General features: G+C 40.2%; 2 long non-coding RNA genes across 4 annotated transcripts in view; one reads left to right on the plus strand and one right to left on the minus strand.

The window, feature by feature from the left end:
* The window catches only part of LOC307182881, a 27283-nt gene extending 22837 nt beyond the window's left edge, over positions 1-4446 (minus strand). For all 3 annotated transcript variants that reach the window (XR_013827284.1, XR_013827285.1, XR_013827286.1), the window contains exons 1-2: positions 4284-4446; positions 862-1016 (exon numbers count right to left, since the gene is read on the minus strand). This is a non-coding gene — a long non-coding RNA (uncharacterized lncRNA). The remainder of the gene's footprint in view (positions 1-861; positions 1017-4283) is intronic.
* Positions 4447-4579: 133 nt separating this feature from the next.
* LOC307182273 lies at positions 4580-6753 on the plus strand. The gene is made up of 3 exons (XR_013827162.1): positions 4580-4608; positions 5180-5240; positions 6201-6753. It is a non-coding gene; the product is annotated as an uncharacterized lncRNA (long non-coding RNA).
* Positions 6754-10386: the final 3633 nt, after the last annotated feature.

Consider the following 10386-nt stretch of genomic DNA (forward strand, 5'->3'; position numbering starts at 1 on the left):
TACTGAACAGGGGCTAGTTCATGTCTTTCTACTTCAGGGCTTGTTTTCTGCTATTCCCCAATCCCAGAAAAAAATTAAGCCCAACTAATTAATTGCCTTTTCTTCATTTTTCCCACACATTGATAGATTCAGGTTTTTCTGCTCTATTTCCACCTCACTCAAATCCTGGTAGAATTAAACTATCATTTATTTGAGTTATGCAAATTCAACTAAACAGTTTGCAGCTGATTAAAACAACATGCAGTCATTCAGACATAACCGGTAAAAATGTTTTTATACAATGAACTCGGATTCTAACCTTGCTGTCTCCCCTGTGCTCATTCCTAAGCCTAAATGTGGGTCTCTTCTTTGAAAGCAGCTTACGACATGTCCTTATATTCAAATAGACTGTACTGGAGACAAGAATATAATCCACTCACTGGGAAAGAATCCAACCAACATAGCTGAGATTTCCCAGCTATGCATTTAAACAAAGCAGGAACTTACTTTTTACAAATGGATTTACTGAGTACACACATCACTTCTTGGTAAAGCCATCCTATTATTCGGCCACACAGAAAGATTTCTACCCTCTGACTTCCCTTTATATCCCAAATACCCATCCAATTAAGGGGGAGGGGGCAGTGAGAGAGAAGGAAAACAAGAGAAGCACGATCCAAAAATAAGGAAAGAGCTCTGGAAAAGACACTTGATAGTGTCTTTTGTACAATTTATAAACCAGCCACAGATTCCTGGGAATCTGGAATGAACACCACCCCCACCCCCAGCTCCTGGCCCACCCAAGTAATGCCTGTATAAAAGTTACTTCTTAGAAGCACTGCTTAATTCCTCCCTCTCCCAGGCTAAGTTCCACATACTCACCTCCTTCAGAATACTTAAGCGGCTATAGTGCCACCATGACCTGTGTCTACTCCGCTTGACAGTAAGCAAATCAAAGGCAGGAACTGTGCCTTCATAATCTCTGAATGATCAGAACATGGAAACAACAGTGTTCTGCTTTCAAAGAGCTTATATATCTGAAAAGAAAAGGAGACATCAAATTGTCTTCCAAATTAAAAGAAAAGCCTCTTTATTAGAAAGTAGCTTTCAAATCTGTGTGTACTGGTAGGAGCAGGGGGAGTACTTCTCAACCTTTCTTCTGTTCCAATACACCTGAGGGATCTAATACATAATCCCATTAGTTAGCAGTGAGCCATGGTGACTTCTAATATGGGCAGAGTGGGAGGGGCTTAGAAGAATCTAGGGGGTGGGGAAGATGTGTGTGGACTAGAAAGCTCCTCCCCATGACTGCAAGAGCTCTTTGACACATTTAATATTATAGTTTTGACTACTCTTAATTAAGAGAGCCCAAAGGTCTACAATATGTTTACTTAAAATGCTCTGAAACATAAATTTGGTTCATATCCTCTGGAGGCTGGTGAGTGGAAGCTACCCCCTCGGCCCTGAGCTTGACAGATGTTCTGATATCACAGCACAACAGGACTCTGGCTCTCTGCTGGTCTTAGAATCTAAGACTTTGATGGAGGAAGTTATATGCCGTTGAGGTAATGAAAAATTTAGGGACTTACAAAGATCACAGGCGATTCCTTCTCAAATGTTGTGTCCTTTTTTTTTTTTAATACTTTTTTTTTTTTTGGCTATGCAGCACGGCCTGTGAGATCTTAGTTCCCCGACCAGGGATCAAACCCGTGCCCCCTGCAGTGGAAGCATGGAGCCCTAACCACTGGACAGCCAGGAAATTCCTTTAAGTGTCTTTAAAAAACCATTTTATGGGAAAGATGTCCTCACAAGTAATACAAAGTAACAATTACAGTAGCTCAATGCCAAACAACAGCTCCACTCCCTGAGACAACCTTGGCCAAATTTATGTAATACCCGCAGGGTGAAAAATCAGAAGGAGGCACTCCTCATTACTGAAATCTCATCCTTTCCTAAAAAGTTGATGGCTGGCTAGAATTTTCAGGTGGGAGCCTATGTTTCACTCCTTTAAAGCAGAAAAATATGTTCCCAGCCCTTCAGAGAACTTCAAGCCAATTTCCCCAAAATAACCACATGTAACTGTCAAAGATTTCTGCAAAAGAGAAGGTGTTTTAAACACCAATTACCTACTTATGTAATAACTATGAACTCAGTATAATTCCAGTAGAAATTATAGAAATATAAGACTGTCCCTGTTATTCCTTTTTTTTTCCGGTACGCGGGCCTCTCACTGTTGTGGCCTCTCCCGTTGCGGAGCACAGGCTCCCGACGCACAGGCTCAGCGGCCATGGCTCACGGGCCTAGCCGCTCCGCGGCATGTGGGATCTTCCCGGACCGGGGCACGAACTCGTGTCCCCTGCATCGGCAGTTGGACTCTCAACCACTGCGCCACCAGGGAAGCCCCTTGTTATTCCATTTTTAAGGTGATACTTCTGCTTATGTCACAATCACTTGCTACAGCAATCATCTAAAATTTTTTTGAAACATTTGTATAGAGCAGTTATTCTTAAAAGTCTGGTCCCTGTGAGGGCCCCTGAGATCCTTTCACTCTAACAACAGAATGTGTGCTTATATATTCTTGTGTTTAAAGACAACTCTCAGTTTTTAATTTCTAATACCATAAATACTGATATATATATAACACACATAAATGAGAGCTCTTTGGAATCCTCAATAATTTGTAAGGGAGTCCCAAGAGCAAAAAGTTTGAAAATAATTTATATAGAGTAACAGTGGGTCCCTCACAATGAACATCTAGTTGAATGAGTTTCTCAGTGGAAAGACTTCCCCTGTGTGATGCTAACAGTTTTCAATATTTGCTAATGTTCAGGTTGTTTTCTAGACCTCTTAGGCTTTCCCACGTTCCTACAAGACATTTCCACCTAATAATATGGAAAAGATGAGAGAGAACGCACAATACTTTTAAAGAGCACGAGCACTAAGTGCAGTATTACTTATGCAGACAGCTGAGGTGTGACTGCAATGCCCTCTACAGCATCTGCCCTGGACTTGCGGGCAACTTACGAGTTCTTTATAGCTAGTTTCTGATTCAGACAGTGTTTTGAGTAAACACTTCCACAGATTGTTACAGTAAATATTCATAGTGAGAACTCAAATAGTTAGTGATAAGTCTTCCAAGGTGAGCATATACCTATGAACACCAGGCCTTTCTGTGTAAAGGTATGTAAGAGGTACGCAAAGTTTCATCTTCACGTTTTGTTACTACACATACGTTCCTGAATAGGAAATGATAGATGCATCTACATCTATAGAGTATCTAAAATGTAAATAAATGACAGTTCTAACTCCTGACACATAGTGACTTTGCCTTTGATGGATTCATACTGCACCTAAATGTACACCACCACCCTCTTCACTCCTGCTCACTTCCCCCCAAAAAGACTTGTTCAGCAATCCAAAGAGATGGTATGGTGTGGAGGAAAGAATTCTGGGTTGGAAATGAAGAAATGTCACTTCTAGTCCCATCTCTATCACTAACAACCTGTGTTACTTTCAGCCTGTCTCCTCTCAAAGACTGAGCTTCAATTTAAGATGAAAGGAGGGGGGACTTCCCTGGTGGTGCAGTGGTTGGGAATCAGCCTGTCGGTGCGGTGGACGCGGGTTCGAGCCCTGGTCCGGGAAGACCCCACATGCCGCGGGGCAGCTGGGCCCGTGCGCCACAGCTACTGAGCCTGCTCTCCGGAGCCTGTGAGCCACAACTACTGAGGCCCGCGGGCCTGGAGCCGATGCTCCGCAGCGAGAGGCCGCTGCACTGAGTAGCCCACGCACCGCAGGGAGGAGTGGCCCCCGCTCGCGCAACTAGAGAGAGCTCGTGCACAGCAGGAAGGACCTAATGCAGCCAAAAACAAACAAACAAACAAATAAATAAATAAAAGATGAAAGAACGGGTATGGTTCTACCTCTAATACCAAGTGACTTTGCTGGCCGATTCAGGAAGCTTAAAAATTACCGACTGTGAGTGTACTTTTTCAAATTAATGCAACAGGCGCTGCTGCCTCAAGCAGGAATCATCGATTATGAAAGTCTGGGTTTGTATAGACCTTCACGTTGCATACCTTCCTCAACACAGGATAGCGCCCATGGGAAATTTCACCTACTGAATTTTTTTCTTAAACTGCATTCTGAGTGTGGATTTCTCCCTTTCACATCTATCCCCACGACAGCTCCGTGAGCTACCAAGCTCGTTTTTCAGACGAGGTCCAGAAAGCGGAGGACGATGACTTAGTCATGAGACCTAGGTCGCCGGTAGCGCTGACACGGCGACAGATACACCGACCCCTCACCTCTACTCCGGTTCCCCTCCGCGTCTCCTGAAGCCCGACACTCCAGCCAGCCTGCCTACAAGGACGCTGTTGTCATCCGCCTCGCCGGGTGGCCGGAGATCGGCCTTACTTTACGTGCCAGAAGACGCCTGCTCTCCGGTGTCCGATCTCGGCGGCAACTCCTTTCTTCTTCCGGCGGAAAAGAGCTCTTTCCGCTTTCCGGGGCGCCGGGAGGAAGTCCCGCCCCACGCAGTAGCGTGGGGTGGTGCGTCGGGTCGAGGCGCCGTGCGCAGGCGCGGAGAGAACTAAGTGGTTGACGCTTTCTGGGAGGGATGCCGTACGCCCGGTAGGGTGGTCTAGAGCAGCTAGGGACGCGGGTTGGGGGAGGGGTGTGTTTGTTGCTGGGTCCACGGCCAGAGAGGCCTGGGAGTCGTTCAGTGGGGCTTGAGAGAGCGGGTTGGAGACTCCATCTATTCAGAAAACAACCCACTTCTCCCACGGGGATCCTCCGGGGAATCGAGGCCCACTACCCCCCACAACTGCCCGTGTTTCTGGCCTTGCTCCACTTGCCCCTTGCTGTATTTAGTTTCTTACTGTCTTTCGTTTATCTGTGTAGCCCCGTATCTTGCCGCATTAATGGCTACCATTTGCTGAACGTTGGCTGTGCATCTCACAGCAGTAGCTCATAAGCGCCTGGTAATTCTTGATTAGTAGGACTGTTGAAGCTCACTCATTCCTTTACCACCGCCGGGATTGAGCGCCTACGTAGTCCTGGGCTGGTCTATGGATATGGCAGTCTTTGGGTTGGGAAGGTAAATTAGAAATTAAAATTGCTGTTGTCTTAGTTTCCTAGGGCTGTCATAACGGAGTGACACCCATTGGGTGCCTTAAAACAACAGGTATTTATTTTCTCACAGTTCTGGAGGCTGGAAGTCCGAAATAAAGGTGTCAGCAGAATCATGTTTCCTCTGAGACTAGGTAAAACCCTTCCTTGCCCCTTCTTAGTTGCTGGTGCTGTCCAGCAATCCTTGGTGTTCTTTGGCTTGTACCTGCCTTCCTCCAGTCTCTTAACTCTTTTCTCATGTTGTGGTCTGTGTCTCATCTCTTAAAAGAACACTAGTCCCGTTGGATAAAGGGCCCATCCTACTCCAGTATGACCTGATCTTAACTAACTACATCTACAATGACACTACTTCCAGATAAAATCACATTCGAAGCTCCAGGAAGGACATGAATGGGGTGGGGGTGGGGGGAATGTGACACTGTACAACCCAGTATAGCTGTCAAAGAGCTTAAGAAGTAGGCAAGCCAAACGCTGACGATAAATAGCTGTAGTACAGTGAATTCAAATATAATTTCATTGGATCTGAGAACTTTTCATGGACATTTGGTCTATCCCCTTGATAGGTGGGTATGATTTGGATGTGCCATCATAGACCATCATAGACAGCATGCTAGGCAGACAGACATCACAGACAAGCACAGGTTGGAATGTAAAAAGAAGTTAGGTTAAAGCAGGAGGGATCTTGAATACAGGCTGGAGTTTGGAGTCTGTTTTGTATACAAAATGAATAAATTGAGTGCAGGGGAGTTGTGATTTGAAGATTAATTAGCAGCTTGGGCCAGACTTACTTTGTGTTACTTATTCCAGTTTAAGAAGTCGTATACCCTATCCTCTGAGCATATCCTGTGCTTTTTCATCCTGGTGTCCCTGATCATGCTGTCCTTTATTCCTGGAATGCTACTTTCAAGCTGCATGATTTTTGCTTGTTGATTTTTTTTTGTCATGGAAATTGTGGTATGAAATGAGGTGGGGGAGGAGAGTTGTTCAACTTTAAAAAATTTTTTTTAATTGAAGTATCGTTGACTTACAATGTTCTGTTAGTTTCAGGTGTACAGCAAAGTGATTAATATATATATTCATGTATTCTTTTTCAGATTCTTTTCCACTGTAGGTTATTACAAGATACTGAATATAGTTCTCTGTGCTATACAGTAGGTTCTTGTTGTTCACCTATTTTATATATAGTAGCAGTGTGTATGTTAATCCCAACCTCCTAATGTATCCTTCCCCCCCCTTTCCCCTTTGGTAATCATAAATTTGTTTTCTATGTCTGTGTCTATTTCTCTTTTGTAAATAAGTTCATTTGTATCAGTTTTTTAGATTCCACATATAAGTGATATCATATAATATTTGTCTTTCTCTGTCAGACTGACTTCACTTAGTATGATAATCTCTAAGTCTATCCATGTTGCTGCCACACATGACGTTATTTCATTCTTTTTTATGGCTGAGTAATATTCCATAGGTATATATGTGTCTGTTTGTGTGTGTGTGTGTGTGTGTGTGTGTGTGTGTGTATATATATATATATATATATGCGCCACATCTTCTTTATCCATTCATCTGTCAACGGGCATTTAGGTTGCTTCCATGTCTTGGCTATTATAAATAGTGCTGCTGTGAACATTGGGGTGCATGTATCTTTTAGAATCGGAGTTTTTGACTTTTCCAGATATATGCCCAGGAGTGGGATTGCTGGATCATATGGTAACTCTATTTTTAGTTTTTTAAGGAACCTCCAGACTGTTCTCCATAGTGGCTGCACCAATTTACATTCCCACCAACAGTATAGGAGGGTTCCCTTTTCTCCACATCCTCTCCAGCATTTATGATTTGTAGACTTTTTGATGATGGCCATTCTGACCTATGTGAAGTGATACCTCACTGTAGTTCAACTTATTTTGTATTGTTAGCATCCCCCTGATAGAAAAACCTGATAAATACAGCACAAGGGGAAGAAAAAAAAATACTAGAGACCAAACTCACATAGATACAAAGCTCTAAAGTAAAATATTAGCAAATTCAATCTTGCACTTCATTTGGAACAAGAAAGCACTTATGAAATGATTTAATATTAGAAAATCTGGGACTTTCCTGGTGGTCCAGTGGTTAAGACTCTGCCTTCCAATGCAGGAGGCATGGGTTTGATCCCTGGTCGGGGAACTAAGATCCCACATGCTGCGGGGTGCAGCCAAAAACTGAAAACAACAAGAAAAAGAAAGAAAAGAAAATCTGTTGCTATAAATCATTTGTATGGTTTAGAGGTTTAAAAACTGTATGATCATCTCAACTGATAAAATGTTTTCTGAAAAAATTCAGTATCTACTTAAAACACTTTCAGCAAAATTGGAATGGATAAATAACAGTTGATAAAAGGCACCATAAATCTATAGTAAATATTGTACAGAGCGATGAAACATTAGAGAAATTCCCATTGAAGTCAGGGAAAAATGGATACCCACTTTCACTGCTAATTTCAGCATGGTGTTAGATTTTCTAGCCAACGCAACAAAACAAGAAAAAGATAAAAAAGATTAGGAAAGGAAGAAGCAAAAATATTATTTTCAGATGATGTGATTTTCTCTCTAGAAAATGCAGGAGAATGAAATGACAAACTGTTAGAACTAATTAAATGGTTCAGCAAAGTGGCTAAATCAACATATAAAAACTTAAAATTTTCTTACATACCAGTAATAAAATAGAAAAAAAGGAACCTATCAGAATACACTGAGCAAAAGATGTACAAGAATTTTATGGGAAATATGAAATATTATTGAAAGACATGAAAAACCTAAGTAAATGGAGATTTTCATGTTCCAGGATGAGAAAATTCAGTGTATTAAAGATAAAAGTTTATGACAAAAATTTTTGAAACAGTGCCTATCAAAATACTGATAGGCTCTTCAAATAACTTTATTTGGTCAAAGTATATTATTCTTTTGATACACTCCTAAGTGTCATTTATTGATATTTTATTTAGAATATATCTCATTAGTGAGATTGGTATGTAGGTTTTTTTGGTACTATGTTAATTGTATGTTGGTATTTAAAATTATATGAGATCCCTTAAAATAAATTAGGGAGCATTTCACATTTTTCTATGGTCTGAAATAATTTAAGTAACTTTAGAATTATCTGCTCTTTTAAGACTGAATAGAGAACTTGGTTGTGAAACTATGTTACATGAAGCATTATATGTGAATTTTAAACAAGGTGTCTACTCTCTTCTATGATAATTGAGTTATTCATCTTTTCTACGTTTTCTGGATCAATTATAATTTGCTTGGAAGTCATCCATTTCCAGAAGGTTTTTCAAATTAGTTGTCATTGTGTTAGACATAGAATTCTCTTATGATTTAAAAAATCTGTTCTGCACATGTGGTTGTTTACTTTTCTCATTCCTAACCTTACATAATTTTGCTTTCTTTTTTCCTAAGTCAGGCTCACAAGGGATTTGTCTATTTTGTTGAACTTGTCAAAGAACCAGCTTTGGAGTTTGTTTTTCTGCTGTTCTATTTTTCAGTTTTAGTTTTTGTGATAATTCTTCATCCTACTCTCTTTTGTTGTTCTTTTCTAACTTCTAAATATGGATCTAAGATTATTTTTTTCTAAGTGCCTCCATTTTTAATCTTTTGTTTTTTGTTTTTGTTGTTTTTTATATGTATTTATTTATTTTGGCTGCTCTGGGTCTTAGTTGTGGCATGCTGACTCTTAGTTGTGTCACGCATGTGGGATCTAGTTCCCTGACCAGGGCTTGAACCCGGGCCCCCTGCGTTGGGAGCGTAGAGTCTTACCCATTGGACCACCAGGGAAGTCCCTTTAATCTTTTGTTTTTAATGAAGACATCTTAAGGCCATAAATGTGCCTCTGAATACAGCTTGTGTTGTGTTCTATAGCTTTTAGTTTAAAGTATTCTCTTTTTCATTCCTCTTTACATATGTTGTAATTTTCTCTTTGATCCAAGGTTTATCCAGGACTTGGTATCATTAAAAAAAATTTTTTTTCAATCATCTTTTTATTTTTTCTAGTTTTATTATGATCAGAGAATTAGGTTCTGTACTTTTTAAATTAAGATTTTCTTCTTTGTCAAGAACATAGTCAACGTTTACATATTCCATGGACATTTAAAATATGCATATTTTCTACTTATATTTGGAAAATTCTGTGTTTCTATTACATCAGGTGTACTGGTTTTAGTATTCAAATTTATTGATTGCAGAATTCAATTCTCTGACGTATTTCCTAGATCAGTCTAATTCTAAAAGAGGTGTGATTGAAAATTTCAACTTAAATGTATCTTAAACTAGTTTTTCTTGCATTTCCAAAAGGTAGGTTTATGTATTCAATTGCTATGTCTTTGGTTTGTACAGGACTATGACTACTCTATCCTTTTTGTAAATTGTGCCTTTTATAAATTAATTTTTATCCTATTTAGTGCTTTCAATTTATATCTAACCAATATACCCTTATCTGAGGTTAATGTTACTGTTCCTTCTTGCTTCTCTTTACCTCTGTCTGATTTCTCATGGCTTACCTCTTTATTTTCAGTCTTTCATTTTACTTTGTTTCATTTCTAGTAAAAAAAAGAATTATAGATATAACAAATGAGCAATTTGAATTTTCTTTTTCACCTAGAGAGTTAAGCTGCCATGCAGAAGCCAGCTATTGTGATGAGCAGATCATCAGATCCATGGTGGCTTAGAGCTGGGATACTTTTCTGTTGCAAAAAAAAATTTATATTAAGATAAACAGTAGTTTACAGTTTAGCTTGTGATATCACTATTGTAAAATATCATTAAGTACAAAAAATAGCCTAGAAATATAGCCATCAAAATCTTGACAACAGACCTCTCAGGCTGCTCAGTAATAAAAAACACATGCACTATTGTTAGGATTATTTACATGCTATATGGAATTGACCAAGGACCAAAAGCCTGTCATCTCCTTAGCTAGAAACAGTGTACCAATGCTCACAACCCCCTCCCCTTTATCTCAATACATTTGGTAGCTTGATGCTATAAAAAAAACACCCAGCTAGCTCCTTTTAGATATATTTCTGAAAGGAAAAGGGGAGATCAAGAAATGTCTCAAGTAGAACAGCCAAATCAAACAGAATTGCTAACCAGTCAGGACTTCCTTGTGACTCCAACAGCTGCACATGTGTGCCCTCTAGTGCTAGGTAAATGAGCAGGACTGCAGGAGCATAGATGCTCCTGATAAAGTGACTGGACATCTTTTTCTTCTTCTTCTTGAGTGGCTGTTGCCCACTGTGAACTCTCA

Source organism: Stenella coeruleoalba (genome assembly GCF_951394435.1).
Source record: "Stenella coeruleoalba genome assembly, chromosome: 2".
Taxonomy (NCBI): Eukaryota; Metazoa; Chordata; class Mammalia; order Artiodactyla; family Delphinidae; genus Stenella; species Stenella coeruleoalba.